The sequence below is a fragment of the Pseudophryne corroboree genome, chromosome 11, assembly GCF_028390025.1.
Source record: "Pseudophryne corroboree isolate aPseCor3 chromosome 11, aPseCor3.hap2, whole genome shotgun sequence".
NCBI lineage: Eukaryota > Metazoa > Chordata > Amphibia > Anura > Myobatrachidae > Pseudophryne > Pseudophryne corroboree.
In genome coordinates this window covers 301,392,612-301,412,182 of record NC_086454.1, presented here as the reverse complement: position 1 = coordinate 301,412,182, position 19,571 = coordinate 301,392,612, and the positions used below count along the sequence as shown (strand labels likewise).

General features: G+C 45.8%; 1 long non-coding RNA gene across 1 annotated transcript in view; it reads left to right on the top strand.

The window, feature by feature from the left end:
• The window catches only part of LOC134970203 (uncharacterized), a 57,611-nt gene extending 49,171 nt beyond the window's left edge, over positions 1 to 8,440 (top strand). Inside the window, exons 3-4 of the long non-coding RNA XR_010189718.1 lie at positions 5,611 to 5,652; positions 8,195 to 8,440. This is a non-coding gene — a long non-coding RNA (uncharacterized LOC134970203). The remainder of the gene's footprint in view (positions 1 to 5,610; positions 5,653 to 8,194) is intronic.
• Positions 8,441 to 19,571: the final 11,131 nt, after the last annotated feature.

Sequence of the window (19,571 nt, the reverse complement as noted above, 5' to 3'; positions counted from 1 at the left end):
GCATCCCGCCTCAACAAAAAAACTACAGAGGTATTGCGCCAGGTCAAGAGACCCTCAGGCGATAGCTGTAGACGCCCTGGTGACACCGCGGGTGTTCCAGTCGGTCTATGTATTTCCTTCTCTTCCTCTCATACCCAAGGTGCTGAGAATAATAAGAAAAAGAGGAGTGAGAACGATACTCATTGTTCCAGATTGGCCACGAAGGACTTGGTATCCAGATCTGCAAGAAATGCTCACAGAGGACCCGTGGCCTCTTCCTCTAAGACAGGACTTGTAGCAACAGGGGCCCTGTCTGTTCCAAGACTTACCGCGGCTGCGTTTGACGGCATGGCGGTTGAACGCCGGATCCTAGCGGAGAAAGGCATTCCGGAGGAGGTCATTCCTACGCTGATAAAGGCTAGGAAGGACGTAACAGCTCAACATTATCACCGTATATGCCGAAAATATGTTGCTTGGTGTGAGGCCAGGAATGCCCCTATGGAGGAATTCCAGCTGGGCCGTTTCCTTCACTTCCTACAGTCAGGAGTGAATTTGGGCCTAAAACTGGGGTCCATTAAGGTCCAGATTTTGGCCCTATCCATTTTCTTTCAAAAGGAGTTGACTTCTCTACCTGAAGTTCAGACGTTTGTAAAGGGAGTGCTGCATATTCAGCCCCCTTTTGTGCCTCCAGTGGCATCTTGGGATCTTAACGTGGTGTTGAATTTCCTGAAATCCCACTGGTTTGAACTACTGAAAACGGTGGAGTTGAAATATCTCACATGGAAGGTGGTCATGCTATTAGCCTTGGCTTCGGCTAGGCGTGTGTCAGAGTTGGCGGCTTTTTCACATAAAAGCCCCTATCTGGTTTTCCATGCGGATAGAGCAGAATTGCGGACCCGTCCACAATTTCTGCCGAAAGTGGTTTTATCCTTTCATATAAACCAACCTATTGTGGTGCCTGTGGCTACTACGGACTTGGAGGATTCCGAGTTGCTTGATGTGGTCAGGGTTTTGAAGGTTTATGTAGCCAGAACGGCTAGGGTCAGGAAAACAGAGTCTTTGTTTATCCTGTATGCTTCCAACAAGCTTGGTGCTCCTGCTTCAAAGCAGACTATTGCTCGCTGGATCTGTAATACGATTCAGCAAGCTCATTCGGCGGCTGGATTGCCGCTGCCAAAATCAGTTAAGGCCCATTCCACTAGGAAGGTGGGCTCTTCTTGGGCGGCTGCCCGAGGGGTCTCGGCATTACAACTTTGCCGAGCGGCTACTTGGTCAGGTTCAAACACTTTTGCAATGTTCTACAAGTTTGATACCCTGGCCGAGGAGGACCTTGTGTTTGCTCAATCGGTGCAGCAGAGTCATCTGCACTCTCCCGCCCGTTTGGGAGCTTTGGTATAATCCCCATGGTCCTTACGGAGTCCCCAGCATCCACTAGGACGTTAGAGAAAATAAGATTTTACTTACCGGTAAATCTATTTCTCGTAGTCCGTAGTGGATGCTGGGCACCCGTCCCAAGTGCGGACTTCTTCTGCAATGCTTGTATATAGTTATTGCTTAAATAAGGGTTATGTGGTTGCATCAGGGTTAACCTGTTGCTCTGTTGTTGTTCATACTGTTGACTGGGTAAGTTTATCACAAGTTATACGGTGTGATTGGTGTGGCTGGTATGTATCTTGAAGAAAAAGAGAGACTGGACTTCTAGCACTCCAGGGCAATATTTGGAACGGATCCTATAGAGCTATATGACACATGTCCTGAACCATTATTCTGGGTAAAAAATTATTTTTATTTTTCCTTCTCGTATGCACATGGCACATTTAATTGTACGGAATACTGCTGTTTTTTAATCAGTTAGCGCTTTTAATAAATTTATTAAATTGTACACATGTAGTGGATCATTGTTCTTTTCCTCTTGCAGCGCAGCCTCCTCTCTTTTTCTTCTGTAACTATATTGGGAGTGACTTCCCTTTTAAATTTGGCTGCCGCTTAGCCGAGCATCTTGCCTCATAGCGCCCGAATACCCTTGGGTATACACTATCCTTCTGGTATGTATCTTGCCCTGGATTACCAAAATCCTTTCCTTGTACTGTCAGCTCTTCCGGGCACAGTTTCTCTAACTGAGGTCTGGAGGAGGGACATAGAGGAAGGAGCCAGAGCACACCAGAATCTAAATTCTTTCTTAAAGTGCCCATGTCTCCTGCGGAGCCCGTCTATTCCCCATGGTCCTTACGGAGTCCCCAGCATCCACTACGGACTACGAGAAATAGATTTACCGGTAAGTAAAATCTTTTTTTTTTCTTTCAGCGGCAATACTCCACTGTACAGGGGGCGTAACTGACCACGCCCCCTGTGTGAAGCCACGCCCCCATTTTCCGCCCTGGGGGCCAAAGGGTCTAGAATCGGCCCTGATTGTCATACGATGTCCTCAATATTCATTTCTGAAAGCAGACGAATAAATGAAACGTATCTGAATACATGTAAAGACAAGTGGGGGAAAAAACAAGGCGGACATTGGTAGTCTGCCGTCGTGAGACTTCTTCTTTTTTTTTTTATTCTTTTTGTTAGTGACTTAGTAGTTACATTACACAGAACAAATATTTCCATTGTATGCATAATAAAGAAGTGCATATAAATACATGTCATCATGTATAATAACAACATTAGATTGTCTTATAACGAGTGTAACATTCCCACCTAGCTTAACAGTTTACACATAAACAAGTTAAAAATAAACACGATTGGTTGTAGAGCAAATGTGGGACACGCCGCACGAGGACCTCCCAAAGAAATGAAAATAAATAAATAAAAAGGAAAAAAATAAATGTAAAAGTGAATACATCCCTGCTTCAGATTGGCGGATCGTTATCTATAAATCTCGTTAAATACCATGAAGTGGGTTGAAAAACATTTGACAAGTAAAAGTTTAGTTTGGGCGGGAAGGATTGAAATAAAACTTTCCCAAAGCTCAAAAAATGTAGCTACTCTGGATTCTTTATCTACTGATGCCTCTAACCCAGGGGTGGGGAACCTCCGGCCCGCGGGCCGTATAAGGCCCGCGAAGCCGTTTGGTCCGGCCCACCAGCTTGTGTCAGTGAGACACGCTGCCGCTCAGTCCGGCGGCAGCGTGTCTCAGCTGTCAGAACAGGGAGGATAGCGCGGCTGTCGGGTGGGAGCGGCAGCGTGTATGACTTGAAACCAGCCGCCGGTTCGTGAGCCAATCAGAGCTCGCGGACCGGCAGCCAATCAGAAGCCGCGGCTGCCGGTCCGCGAGCTCTGATTGGCTCACGAACCGGCGGCTGGTTTCAAGTCCTACATGCCGCCGCCGCCCAACATAGCCGCGTTCTCCTCCGTGTCCCGCCGAAAGCAGCACGGAGGGGGGGCAGGGCATCGCATCTTTATACCTGGCACTGTGGGGGGCATCTGTATACCTGGCACTGTGGGGGGCATCTGTATACCTGGCACTGTGGGGACATCTGTATACCTGGCACTATGAGGGGCATCTGTATACCTGGCACTGTGGGGGCATCTGTATACCTGGCACTGTGAGGGGCATTTGTATACCTGGCACTGTGGGGGCATCTGTATACCTGGCACTGTGGAGACATCTGTATATCTGGCACTGTGGGGGCATCTGTATACCTGGCACTGTGGGGACATCTGTATACCTGGCACTGTGAGGGGCATTTGTATACCTGGCACTGTGGGGGCATCTGTATACCTGGCACTGTGGGGGCATCTGTATACCTGGCACTGTGAGGGGCATTTGTATACCTGGCACTGTGGGGACATCTGTATACCTGGCACTGTGAGGGGCATTTGTATACCTGGCACTGTGGGGGCATCTGTATACCTGGCACTGTGAGGGGCATTTGTATACCTGGCACTGTGGGGACATCTGTATACCTGGCACTGTGAGGGGCATTTGTATACCTGGCACTGTGGGGGCATCTGTATACCTGGCACTGTGAGGGGCATTTGTATACCTGGCACTGTGAGGGGCATTTGTATACCTGGCACTGTGGGGGCATCTGTATACCTGGCACTGTGGGGGCAATTGTGGATCTGGCACCGCACTATTGGGGGCATATGTGTATCACGTCCCATTTTAACTGGCCACACCCATTTTTTGGCGCGCACACACAGTACCTCTAAGGGGCAGACCTACTGGGGGGCAGGGTCATTTTTTAAGTTGAGAATTTTTGTATGGCCCCCGAAGGATTTTATAAATATCCAAAAGTCCCTCGGTAGAAAAAAGGTTCCCCACCCCTGCTCTAACCAATCCATTCGAAACAGATAAAACACTTTTTCTTTAAATAAGGAAAATGTTTCCGTACTTACAAAATAGTTTTTTTAGCTGCTGAGCTTAAAATAAAAAATAATTTGCGACAACCTCGGGACACCCGCTGACCCTGAGGCAGAATGCTGAAAATAGCCCATTCAGGGGTAAATGGTATATAATTAACCTAGTTATCTAATGCATATCTATGTCGTGAGACTTCTTAAACCATTGAAACTTTGGGGGTCATTCCGACCCGATCGCACGCTGCACTTCTTCGCAGCCGTGCGATCGGGTCGGAACTGCGCATGCGCGGGCGCATGGCAGTCATCGTTGCCTAGCGATTGCCTCTGAGACAGAGGCGGTCGCTAGGCGGGAGGGGGCTGAACGGCGGCGTTTAGCCGCCGTTTAGGGGGAGTGGTCCGGCTAACGCAGGCGTGGCCGGACCGTTGGGGGGGGCGGGTTACGACGGCGCCGCTGCGGCCAGCGGGAGCGATGAGTAACTCCCGGCCAGCCGCAAGAGCTGCGCTGGCCGGGAGTTACTCCTCAAATACAAAGGCATCGCGCACTTTTGTATTTGTGCGGAGGGGCCAGCACAGTCATGTGGGGCGGGCTAGCCCTGTGCTGGGCATCCCCCCCGCATGTCTGAATTTACGATCGTAGCTGTGCTAAACTTAGCACAGCTACGATCAACTCGGACTGACCCCCTTTGACCTTTAGACATCATGGACTCAGGCCAAGGCCAGATTCTACCATCTGGTCTAGGACTGTGACTACTTCTGGTCTTACTGTGTTGCTCTATTACTCCTCTTATAGGGCTACATCCTGCCACCGACTTTAACCTAGAAATGCAGCACTGACTCTGCCCTTTTTGGCATATGGCTCTGATTTTTTGATGCAGTGTTAAAACATTGACCCTGTTTGTCTTTGACCTTTTGCTGTGACCAGAATACCCCTATTGTTCATTAGGGATCAGTATGTAAAACCGGCGGCCAGCATCCCGGCCGTCAGTATACCAACAGCGGGATCCCGGCCGCCGGCATTCCGGCAGCGGGGCATGCGCTAGTGAGCCCCTTGCGGGCTCGCCACCTCGCTGCGCTCGTTACAGGATTTATTCTCCCTCTATGGGTGTCATGGACATCCATAGAGGGAGAAAAGCCTGTGGCGGCGGGATTCCAGCGGCAGTATTTCAGCGCTAGCTACGATTCTGGCATCGGCATTGTGAAGTCTGGGATCCCGGCTAGCGGTATGGTAACTGCTATGACTGGTATTGTTTCTGTGGACTATGGCTGTTCTTCACCATATACTTCCTCCAAGATGAACAATAATTGAAATCATTCTTGCCGTCTTTTCAGAGAATCCTAGAGTGAGCGTCTAGACGGGGGGGACATGGCACTGTAAGTACGGTTTGTTTGCCACTCAATGTGTAATGGTATCAACTTTAGGGGTAATTCATATCTTATCGCAGATGTGCTAACTGTAGCATCTCACTGGGCTCCCGGGGAGCGTGGGCGCACTCCGCAAAAGGCTTCAGACTGCGATCACTGCCGCTGCAGCGATCCAGTCTGAACTAGGCCCTTTATTTAGCTTTCCACTGAGTTTCCCCTATTAAAGTAACTCTGTTGGCTACATGAAGTGCCTGAGGCCTAATTCAGAGATGTAGGCCAACCCGATGGGTTTACGTACATCTCCGAAATTAGGCCACCTGCTCCTGTGCAGCTCTGTACTGCGTATGTGCAGATGATTGACATGTTGCGGCCATTTGGGGGTGGCGGCGATGACCAGTGTTTTCTGAAAACGGGGGCATGTCGTCCTCGTTTTCTGGGCGTTCTGAGGCCAGCGGCTATTTATAGCATATTATTGCACAGATTCTGGGTACAAAGTTACAGCGGCTGTGAGATCTGCATCGTCTAAATCAGGTTCTAATTTCCTCATTGATTGGGCTGTTCATGTAATTTAAATGCCCATATCCACTGTTTGTATACAATAGGTTACGCATTAATCCTAAATCATGGATCAGTATGGCAAAGAGAAAACACTCAATAGATTCTAGTTATATTATTTAGGCATTGATGAGACACATTTAGGTTTAACCTGAAAGATTAAAGCGCCAATAATATTAAGTGCAAAGTGCGGCGTGTTGTTATATTATTACTGCTTTCAATTGCCAGTTCAAACCTGCCAAACTCTAGCCCATAGGCGCCTTTTGATTTTTAATTCGACTTACTTGGTCTGTGTTTGGTGTACAAAGAGAGTGCAGTTATAGTAGCCGGGGCCCGGGACTACTTTATCAGAAGCTCCACCCATTGAGTACTAGCCCCGCACATTGTATGTGTAATGTGTGTAATGTCAGCCTTATCACCTTACACTGGATTTGGTGATATTGGGCCTGATTGACAGGTATACACAGTTGCGATTTCACAGTGTGCTCGCGAAAATACAAATCTACTAATATGGTTATATGGCCGACTTGTGCACAGACACACCCAGTGCCTACGTCTCACATCTGCCGACTCACATAAATTAGCAGAAACGTCGGGAACATCGGACTCACATCGGTCGCACCATCAGACCTAACCTACACTGTCCCAGACACAGCTCCTCTCCTAAGGCTCTGGGGCTCTCCAACTGTGAATGAATTTCCAGTGGATAACTAGGGCATACCTCCCAACTATCCCAATTTCAGCGGGACAGTCCCGCTATTCGGACACTGTCCTGCTGTCCCTCCCGCGGGTTGCAGTGTCCCGTGGGCAGGTGGGGATGGGGGGGCAGTTAGGGGAACCAGTGATCACCGCTGCTCTGCTTTGCAAAGCAGCCAGTGATCACTGACTAGATGCCGTGCGCAAGCGCACGGCATCTGAACAGTGCGGGGAGGAGAGGAAGGGGCCGCCCTGCTGCTCAAGGAGTGCTGGGCACACACCCAAAACTTTAAAAAACGGGGATCGTAGCGTGATGCCCCGTGCCCATCACCCGAGGCCCCACCCCCACACCTGAGGTCCCGCGCCGTCCCTCTTCACATCTTCACAAAGTTGGGAGGTACAGTATGCTAGGGAATGCCCATAAAACGGTCCCGACACACCAGTGTTTTTCTAGGCACCCCCAGTTACCTCCCCCAAATGCTGATGACTTGTCACTCACTCTGTGAATAAAGAGTCTTTGGGTGGAATTCAAATGTTTGAAGAGTCGGTTGGGTGTCAGTGTTTTCCTGTCTATGAGATAGGAAAACACAGACTCCCAACTGACTTTTCAAACATTTGAATCTCCCCCCTTTGTGTGAGCTATTGCTGCACTGTGGCAGAAAAAAGCAATCCGCTGCGCCTGACATTGTGAGCACCTCTTAATCAGGCCCATCGCTCTATAATTATATTATACTGTAAATAAATAATATAATATCATTATAATATAATGTCAATAAACAGATAACCACAGCGGGCCTGATGCTGGATGACAGCCACGCCAGTTCTTGTAGTGGAAATTGTGTAAAAGTCATAATGAGCATCTTCTTTATTTATTTTTTTGCATACACACCTTAAATAGCAGTGCACCTTTGTGACAAACGTCCCTTTTTACCGCGACGCATGCCTGGTGTCCATTAGCAGTGACGTGCCCTCACACAGCACTCCCGGGTAACCATGACTACCAGTAGCGTCCTGTTATGAGACACATCTATCGGCCAAAATACAATAAGCTAAGGGGAAAAAATCAGCAAATGTACACCAGCAAATAGAATGTGCTGGTTCTGTGTTACATGAACTCAACACTGCATGATATTCCAAGTGGGGGGAATGTTCCACATATATACAGTACTGTGCAAAGGGGGAAAAGCAGGTGTGGAAAAAATACTTAAAAGTGAGAATGCTTAAGAAATACAGGCAGGTACTTATCCATCGTGTAATCCCATCAGAGAGGCATCTGATTGGCTCCAAATTTTTTCTGCAGCAGGACAGTGACCACAAACACACAACTAATGTCATTAAGAGCTATCTTCAGCATAAAGAAGAACAAGGAGTACTGGAAGTGATGAAATGGCTCCCACAGAGCCCTGATCTCAACATCAACGAGTCTGTCTGGGATTACATGAAGAGACAGAAGGATTTGAGTAAGCCTACATCCACTGAAGATCTGTGGTTAGTTTTCCCAAGATGTTTGGAACAACCTCCCTGCCAAGTTCCTTCAAAACCTGTGTGCAAGTGTACCTCTGTTCATTTTCTTTTTGTTTTGTTGAAAAATAAATTATTAAAACTTTATTTTTGAAAGCATTCTTACTTTGCAGCATTTTTTTCCACACCCGCCTAAAGCTTTTGCACAGTTCTGTACATTTGTAGTATATGGGCCTTTTCAGGTTGGATCGCAGTGTGTGATCCAACCGTCAATTTTAGAAAAAGATGCAGGCGCATACACACACATTTTCTGCGCGGGGGGGGGGCGCAGACAATACAATCGCCTCTGCCTATCAATCAGGCAGGGGGGCAGGCAACGCTTCATTTCCAGGGAGGAGGAGACGGAGCGTTGCGGGGGTGGGGCGGCGTGAACGGGGGGGTGAAGGTGGCCAAACGGGTATGTTGGGGGCGTGATCACGGCAGCTGCATGACGTCACTATGCCTTCGCAATTTCTGCTTGTTGAACTGGGTGAGGCGCTGGTCAGCATGCTGGACAGCCTTGCCCAGCATGCGATCCAAAGGACTGCAAATTCTGCTAATTAGCAGAATTTACAATCCTTACTGAATCAGGCCTTATATCTGTAATTGTTCCAGCAGTGTGTACATGGGACAAAGGGCCTAATTCAGACCTGATCGCAGCAGCAAAAGTTTTCTCTACTGGGCAAAACCATGTGCAGTGCAGCTGGGGCAGATGTAACATGTGCAGAGAGAGTTAGATTTGGGTGGGGTGTGTTCGAACTGAAATCTGAATTGTAGTGTAAAAATAAAGCAGCCAGTATTTACCCTGCACAGAAACAATATAACCAACCCAAATCTAACTCTCTCTGCACATGTTACATCTGCTCCACCACTAGTGCACATGGTTTTGCCCAGTATAGAAATATTTTTCTGCTGTGATCAGGTCTGAATTAGGCCCTAGATGCGTATGTATTTGCCCATATGCAGGGTTGTTGGCATCTCTTTGGACTGCCTGTATCTGTATATTTGGTTTGCACTATGCTGGATCGTGTGTAGGGGGAAAACACACAAGATATGGACAAAAGCTCAATTTGACATCAGCTGCAGAATTTCTGGGTCACTGTTGCTTCAATTGGAGCAGCCAGGCTTTCTGTGTTAGCATGGCAGAGCAATACATTTTTGTCACTCATGCACGAGGGCTGATATTCTGTATATGTTTAAGCTGATCTGTAGTCCCAGTCTCACCCTAATACTCCAAACTCAGGTCCAACAAAAATAAAGCCTGCTGCATGGGTTTCCTGCCTCAGCAGTGGCACTGGGATGTGTCCTGTGGGCAAACAATTGATTGAAAAAGATGCAAGTTAAATGGAACACCCAAAAGTCATTCTGCAGAATAGGAGGGGAAGGTTTGTAAATGTGTCCCTAGGGTGTTGCTTAAAATTATCCCAGAATTTCTTAATTATTTCCGCAAAATTTTCCCTAGCCCTCAAAATTTTTGTGGGCTGTTCAGAACAGCGTGTAAAGAAATAGGGCTTCACTCAAAGTCGCACACACAGATCTGAATGGTTTTTGCTATTGTGGTTAGTGGCAGCATGTGATAATTCCATGCTCATGACTGTAGAATGTTGAAGAAGCATCGCTTGTTAGCCTGGCACACACTGTGCAGAGCGCTCTGCAGATCCTCAGAGCGATTACCCCGCTTCGTGTGTACCCCAGTACACACTGGCCCTCATTCAGATGTGTGTGAAGGTGCTATTGCTGCTGCTTACATAGACGCAGCAGCAATAGCACTAATATGGTAATGCAGCAGGAGGCTTGCAGAACCTATGGAGATGCGCAAGCTGCCCGTCGCAGAGGCCAGAAAATCTCTATGTAATGATGGAGATCCCTGGACTCTTCCACCCCCCCTAAAAGATGTCAACACGCCTCCATTTTCATAAACGGAGGCAGTTGCAGTCCCCTCACCACCCCCAAGCAGGCATCAGACTGTCAATCACTGACAGTCTTATGCCGTCCCTGTGTCTTGTGTCGCAGGACCCGTTCGTGCACATGTAGAATGGGTCTTGCACACCAAACAACAGTACTTTGCACATTAGCGCATCTCCCTGAATGTGGGCCACTGAGCTATGTTTAGATCAGTGTCTACTTTCTTCAATGGGATCAACATTTTGGACATCCCAATCTATTTTTAAGCAGCTCATAAGATGTGGCCTCCCGATCTAATCGTTGCAGAAGCAGTTGAAGCAGTTTATCAGCCACCACTGATATATATACACACCTATGCAAATATCGACCCGATCAGCCAATATCAGGTGATCAGCCTGATAAGTAAGTAGATATGCACCCAGCTTTACTCTGTGGGTATTTATTCTAATTTCATTCATGTTTATTTGCAATCCCTTGCTTTGATGATACTTCTCGGGGTAAATTTACTAAGCAGAAGCTTATACAAGTCACGCTTCTTGGCGAGTTCGACCCTCAAATATAAAACTTTAGCTTTTACTGACAGTTTGGAGTGTGGGGTCAAACCCGCCCAGAAACAACGGCTTGCCAAAGCGGCTGCTCAGTCCATCTGCCCCCCTTGGCTCTGTTTATTCGAGTGTTAATGCATAGATTCCTGCGCTACGCTACAGTTCAGAAGAACTGTCCTTGCTGATTCCTGTGCAGTCAGGTAATATGCAAAGAATCAAAGGCAGCCACGTGGAACGTTTTGTTATCTTCTGTAGGAACGTGCGCTGACAAATGAGATGGGGTTAAACAGATAGACAGGCCTGGGGTCCACAGAGGAGAACTTTGTAACTTATTACTGTGCTAGACCTGCCTGGCATCTGAGTGTTAATTAACGCTGAATTCCAGCAGAAGGGCTCCTGGAAACCCATTAATACTCAATGCATTTATAGTCATTAGTGCTTCAGTATGAATTAATAATGAGGAAGCATCAAAAGCCACTTAAAAGAATACCTGTTAAAGGCAGCAGTCTGTTAACGACTCTTGCCACCTCGCACTCACTGAATTACAAGAAAGACAATTTAAGTGAATAATTAATAATGAAATGAAAGGAGCTAACAGTTTGAACAGCCTGAAACTGGAGTTAGGGCGTTAACCCTTCACCTGCCAGCACAACCACAGGATGGCCCAGATGGGGCTGCGGCTTATGGTGGGGTGGGCGGGTCTTCTTTGAAGTTCAGAAGGGCAGGATTTGGAACCACCTGCCCCTGCAGAGTCACTTATAAAGCCAGAAAACACAAATTGTTCCGAGCTCCCTGGTTTTAGTGCTTGCTGGCGTGTTTGTTTTTTCTTGCTTGCGGTTCTCTGTTTTTAATGGCTTTCTGTTGTTGTTTCTAATTGAACCATCCACAATACATAAAAAAAAAAAAATCTCTGACCGTGAACTCAATGAGCCTCTGGACTGTTCTTCTGTCAAGCAGTAATACCTTTAGATGCCCACTTGTGCCTGGGTTTTAATGGGTTGGAATCCTCCAGTGCTTCCACAGTCATGCCATTAGGAGACTAAATAACAAAATAATTAGACATGACCATAGGGATCATTGGTCTGTTCAAGGCCACTGCATCTAAAATGGGCAGTGCAGAAAAATGCTGCGTGTCAGGGTTTCTAATGCTTGGCCTTAGTTTGAAGCAACAGGTCATGCTTGGGGAATTTACTTACACTTACTTACATCTATTTACTTACACGTAACAAACTTATTCGCCCAAGTCAGAGTCGTCGCTCAACCTGATCCCATGTAGGAAATGTCTGTGAAGTTGTTCGAGAACCACAGTTAGGAAACAATAGTGGGGCAGATGTATTAAGCCTGGAGAAGTGATAAAGCAGTGATAAGTGAAAGGTGATAACGCACCACCCAATCAGCTCCTGTCATTTTTCAAGTCTGTAATGATTGGCTGGTGCGTTATCACCTTGCATTTATCAATGCTTTATCACTTCTCCAGGTGAATACATCTCCCCCCCGGTCCTAATTTGGGACAGTTCTGTTCCACATAACTCCCAACATGGCAAATAAAAACAAAACTGACACTACAGTGTTATTCATGCCCTGGATCAGCCAACCTGGAACCCCGGTTCACCACGAGCATGCCCCAATCTTATACTAAATAAGTGTGCGTGTGTGTTATGGGTGGAAATAACATCGACTTGAGCAATGGCTTTTGTTCTCCGGCATCCAGCATTGCGTTTCATGTGTATCACTTTGTAATGACTACGCATGTCTTTGTGCACATGGCTGAGATCCCATGATTACCAGCAGTGGCCTATGCACTGGAGCCTGCGCATACACAACTTTGAGCAACTACAGGAGATGTAGAGTCTAACCTATCTCTTGGTGCTGTAAAGTATAAATCTATGTCCTGCAGGACAATGACAGTAACAATAACAGTGAGAAGTTTAACCTCTAATCTGCGGACAGGGATAACCTTAATGCATGGCCTGTTAGAGCAGAGATTCCTCCACAGTCACTGGGTGCTAAATACAGATTGGGGTACTGGGTTGCCTATTGCTGCGTGTTTCATGGGGAATACCCCTCCTGGGCAGCAGTCACAGGTGTGGCGATCTGAAAACACCCCTCCCTGCTCCGCTGTCTCCAGCTGTTCCCCTTGAAGTTACCAGAGAAACCACAAAGTGGTATCACATGGCACAGCCCAGCTCAGGTGCTGACATTGCTGTGCAGTGAGATAGAGTACGTGCCAGTTTCTGCAGTGCAGATTTCACCCATTCCTCCATTCTTTTTCTATCTAACATGAGACAGTGGGCACCGTTTGCTGGTTACCTGTAAAACACTAGTCTGTGCACAACTGCAGTCATCATCGGAAATATACAAATCTCACACTAAAAACAAAACGGGCATTAACCCATGATTGCCTGGGGAGGTCTGCAGAAATACCTTTCAACTTTAACTGCACTTTGGACTGTGTCGGCTTTATGCTTGGAGAGATGCCCAAGCTTAGGGTGAATCATGTTTGCCCGTATTGCTATCGTGCCCAACCAGGTGACTCCTATTTATAAAAGCCATATTCTGGTCATCGGATAGGAACACAGTATAAAATGCAATTAGTGGGGTTTGTTGTGTGTCTGTAGCATGAGCTGAACTGCCTGCCTGTGTGATGATGTATTTGTTGCCGTTTTTATCTACACATCTTCATATGATGTCTGTTCCAGTGACATGTTCCTTGTTGGACTGTAGCCTCCGTTCCCCATTTCTGCCCATTCTGTGCTGCTTTTGACGGAATCCAACTCTCAGCAGCTGTGGGAAAACAACTTGGCTTCGTCGCTGCCAATTGTGCAGATAGCTGGCACTGGCACCACAGGTCCGCAGGCGACAGGGAGGAGGATGGGAGATCACAGAAGCAAAGATGGACAGATGCCACAGAAGCTGGAGCTGAGAAGGTGCCAACTCAGGCAGCATGGGGCCAGGGAAGCTGGCACCGCATACCCAGGCAGGCGGGAGGTGGTTTGGCACAGGCGCCATTGAGGATGACACAACATGCAACGTGAGCGAGACAGACAGAGGAGAGGGAGAGTGAGAGAGTGGGTTAGAAGGGAAGAAGAGAGTGACACAGAATGGAAGAGAGGGAGAGACGAAGCAGGTAGCAGGTATACAGTGGACATATCAGCAGGTAGCGGCAACCTATGTGCACAAAGGGATTCTGCTTCAGTCGTCCTTTGCAGCTGCAACATGGAATATGGGCTCCCTCCACTGCAGACCGGCAATGGTGGCGCCGACGCTTTTTGATTCGGGGTGTCTGCTTTCTGTGGCCTCTCGTACACCCAGACAGAGGGATATCTTAGGATTTGGGCACTTTTCCCAGACATTCCCATCTGCCTCTTTGGTTTCCGTATCTCGACATTTTGTGTTGCATGGAAGCGCTGTGACTCACTGTGGAAGTGGCCGCACATTCCAGATCCGAAAGAGAGTTTCTGCATCAGGATGCACCAAGTCTGGATATACCTTATTCCTCTGAGGGGACCTCCGGTGGCTTATGTTACAGAGATAGAGATCGGATGCTAGATTGCAACACGGATGCATCACTCCCGTTGCGTCTCTTACTGGCAGCTATGGCGGACGTGCCACAGTAGCCAGCTTTTTGCTCGCCTCTGGATTGCCTTATACACTTTTTTTATTTTTTATTTATTTGTTCCAAACAAAATGACAGCATCAGATTTATCTTAGAAAATAATTGATTTTTATATCCTCAAAAATATATTTTAGATGATAACTCTGGTGCAATTTTTTTTTTGCTTTGACCTATTAGCATTGAATCCATTGAAAGAAACAGGGTGAAAATACATTTTACCTGTAGGGCGGCAGAGCTGAGGCTATTGATGTTATAATGCATATACTTAATATTTTAATATATAATTTCCAGCAATGTGAAATGCACAAGTCTGTACTCTACTAAATGCACAAGTCTGTACTGTACTCCAATCTATCATAGCATCCCATCTACATAACCAATATATTTGCTGCATGGCTACTCAGTACCAATCTGCTGTAGGAAACAGGAGAGCTTTAAGAATAATTCAGCAACACGGTGAGTCGCTCAGCGCTACCGGCACGCTCACGCACAGCAGACTAGAGTTACAGATTGCTACACATCCTTCTCTAAATAACTGTCTTGCAGGGTAACCTATCCCTCTGTGCTTGGCCTACAGCCAAACACCCCCCTTGTTTGCTACCAGCTCCTTCTGATCTTTTGTAGGAAATCTGGTTTGTTTTGTTTTTGCATCTCTCCCAGTTAAAAACTGGCTTCTTTCCATTCGTACAGTTCAGGGATGAGTGCGGTCTTTGACGAAGTGTGTCAGGGGTACAGGCTGGTGAGATGGGGTGCATGTGAGACATGTATTGGCGTGGCACCCAGGTAAAGTCTGGGGGCAATTCTTCAACCAGTTAATCACTTTTAATGTTATACATATTATACAAATCTACATTCAGTTTGATAGTAATGAAACAGTTTTACAACCCACAGAATCAGTGCTGCCAGTGTATATAGGAGGTGTGTATATATATATATATATATATATATGTGTGTGTGTGTGTGTGTGTGTGTGTGTGTGTGTGTATATATATATATAGATATATATATATACACACACTGATAGATAGATAGATAGATAGATAGAGTAGTGTATATATATATTTTATATATATATATATATATATAGTATATACACTTCAGTGTATATGTTCTCAAATGTATGCTTCTTTTTATCCTTGTACTGTATCTCTGTCAGCTCTTGCTCCCCTGCTCCTGTTGTCTTCTACTCTCTTTTCTTCTTCTCCCCAACACCGGATCTCCCCTCTCTTGCATACGCCGTTTGCCCTCTCAGCGAGTCTCTTTGCACTCTCCCTTCTTCCTTCTTTCTCATACTTCACAGTTTCTGCCTTGCTGCACAGTGCCTGGGTTCCCCCTGAGACCCACCAGATGTTGTAAGCTCCCCGGCACATCCCTCCCCCCCCCCCCTCTTCCTCCTCATCTCTCATGTAATATTCATAAACCTGACTGCGTGATGTGCCAGCGGCTGCTGGGACCCAGAACCAGGGCACGTGCCACACACCGTACACCTGCCATAACTAAAGCAGAATATTTTATACACAGTGACACCACAGTGAAGGAGTGGGCCAGACTTAGGACTATGGGAAAAGACAGGTACAGTGTACAAGGTGATGGAGAATTTAAAGATGGCTGCACAGCTGCAGAATTTACCAGCTATTTGAAATGCAAAATGTTCGCATACCACTTGAGCATGTTCTGCGGCTGATTAACCCTGTAGCTGCCATCAGGAATGGGGTATTATTTATCAGATTGGTATCAGTGGTGCTCAGTTTATGCATTTCAATTAACAAGAAAAAAAGTGTGTAGATTCCATCAAATAGGTTGAGGATTTATTCCAAAAAAGTGGAAATATGATAATATAGTTACATAGTTAAATATACTACGATAGTTACATAATATAGTTGCATAATATATGTTATATAGTGTACATTGGGAGTACTGCATTTGTGGTATGCTGCTACTGTGATTTTACACAAGCAGGCAAGTGGTGCCCATAGCAACCAATCAGATTTTGTGATTTATTGCATTCAAGAAAATTATAGAATCTGATTGGTTCTTATGGGCAATATCATTATTTGTCTGTTGTCAACGTTTTATTAGATATACCCCTTTGTGCGAGTCACAGTGGTTCAAGATGGCAATAAAATCACTGACTTGGAGCAATTTATAAATGTAAAAAAAGGAGGTGTCTGTGCTAAAATGAGCAGATGAACACTGCCATAAAAAAGTATGAATGGAAATGTATAAAAAAAGGTGCCCCCAAAAGCACAATGCCCTCTTATCATTTACCATTTCTGCACTGTTGTAGGACAAGTGCATAATTAGCCCGACCTGTTTTACATAGACTCACCCAGTATATTGGGAATTAAAACTTCCTGTGCACCCTTCCTAAAAGGGAAAACGCTTAACTGAGTGCCGTTATTGTATAATAATTGCTTTACAATGTACTTTCATAAATGCACATAGTGTCCAACATTAAGATAATGAGAATCAAACAGCACATTTCTTAGAGTGACTTTTATTCCATTAATTTTTATTTATTTATTTATTTACTAACAGTTTCTTATATAGCGCAGCAAATTCCGTTGCGCTTTACAATTGGAAACAACAATGATAAAACAAAACTGGGTAATAACAAACAGTCATAGAGGTAGGAAGGCCCTGCTCGCAAGCTTACAATCTATAGCTTATCCCATCTATTTGGCCACCATAGTACAGCAGGGATTTTGTTGCATTGAGTAGAGTATTTTGAATCACAGAACTAAATTAAAGGTTTTGTTAGCCAATCACATACCTCCTACTCTCTGGGCTCCACCCCATTTTTCGCATTTGAAAAAAAAAGTTCACGCTGTAAAGAGAGAAACTTGTTTTGATTATCAAAAAAGGGAGTGACCATAGATGGCAGGTGATGAATATGATTATCATTAGGTACTGGAAATGAAAGCATTGTTAGGGATATGCCACATTTAAAGAGGACTTATACACTCCCAAGTTATATATACTAATAACTATATCCCCCAGCAACAGAGCAGTACAGATGTTTAGACTCCTGATATGCGGGAGATGCTTGCTCCTCCGGTGCCTCTGTAGCGGTTGGTTGGTTGGTTGGTTGGTTGAAAGCAACAGGCAATCTTCCACAGCAAATACTTGTTCATATACCACACATTCATCATCTCACCTTTCATGTTTATTTTATATGTGGGCTATTGGTGAGCAGGCGGATGCAAAATCCAAAAACTGGGCAATGTTGTGTCATATCGCTCTGACTCCAGCGAGGTGTTTGCACTGTACCAGCAACCAACCAGCTCCTAACTTTCATGCTACATGCTGTGTTTGAAAAATGACAGGAGCTGATTGGTTGGCACTTTATCACCATGCTAATTATCACTCTCCAAGGCTTGATAAATCTGGGCCTTTGTCGGAGGTTTTGTTTTGGAAAAGTGATTGATGTGGCAGGTAAATAACTGAAGATTTGCGAAGATTTCTGTTTTTATATTTTAATGAACGAGCCCACATGCTAGATAACACAGTTTTTATAGTCCCGGATGATAAAGTTTATTTAATAACCTTCATAGTAGTTTGAATACAGTTTTTAACTTTCCCGTCTGGTTGCTCTATAACCAAAGTAACTAAAATTGCATTGTGGGAGAAATATAGAAAATGTTGTCTTCCAGTGAGGACTGTCCCTTGATGGAATGATGGCAGCATACTCTCTTGGCTCCACATGGGGCTCTGCATTCCCTTCATGGGTACGTGCCCAGCTGCTCTCTGACCTTGTGTCAGCCTATTTCCCCAGGCACCAATTTCTCAAAAAATCTATAAGTGTTATATATAGACTTGGTCTATTAGTGGCCCCGTCAATGCAGGGCGTTCTGCTGTTCCTTTGCTAATGCTTCTTCCTGTCACTGCAACAAACGTTGCTAAAGCAGATTTGACACTGAGGATGCCTACTGGGATCGCAGACAAATAATAAGGGTTATTAGCAAGATTTGGGATTGCCTGACAACATCTGTGACAAATTTGATTGCAGATTTGACAGAGTTACGGGAAAAGGGTACAAAAATCACCAGTTGTAAGGTCTTCCGCAGACCAACAGTGATGTTCCAGAATGACTTAAATCCATCCAGATGTTCTTAGTCCTATAAATGTGATTTGTTCAATTATTATGATTAATATGTGTGCACATAAAGGACCTGTTTCATTTTTGTAAGTAAAGCAAATTAGCAAGCAACTGGGGAAAACCATTTTGTACTGCAGGTGGGGCAGATGTAACATGTGCAGAGAGATTTAGATTTGGGTGGGTTATATTGTTTCTGTGCAGGGTAAATACTGGCTGCTTTATTTTTGCACTGCAATTTAGATTTCAGTTTGAACACACCCCACCCAAATCTAACTCTCTCTGCACATGGTACATCTGCCCCTTAATGCAGCGCAACACGGTTTTGCCCCGCTGCGTGCTAATTTGCTTTACTTACAAAAATGAATCAGGCCCAATCAGCAATGCAGATGGGTCTTTGTGGCTCTCAGTCAGGTAAAACAGCAGCAGAATAGATCAGACCTGTATATACACTCTTGTGTGTGGGCAAACTGGGCATAGATTTAATTGTTCATTGAATGTGGTCACATTTATTGGGAGACTTATCAAATCATTAAAACAGGACAAGCGGAGGTGTAACCCAGAGCATACACTCAGATTCTAGCTACTATTTATCTAGTACATCCTATAAAATGATAGCCAGAATCTTATTGGCTGCTGTGGGCAACACTTTCACTTGTCCTCTTTAGAAAGTTTTATGTAAATGTATTATAGCGGCACACATCGTGCCGCTATAACATTTCTTGCTTTGCCTTATTACCGAGGCGAAGCAGGAAGGGACATCGACAAAATGTATTAACATCTTGTCTACCGAAGCACTCCCCCCCCCCCCCCCCCCCCCCCCCACCCGGCGATGTCTCCCTGATCACACAGCGCGTCAGCTCAATGCTGAAGCGCTGTGTCTCCCTGACCCGGCCGGCTCCTCTGCGCATGCGTGGGATCTCGCTACTCACGCAAGATTCCCAGCGCAGCTCGGAGCCGCAACCTGCCACAGGCTGGGACAGCTCTGTCCCTGCTGTGATGTATGGGCATCACC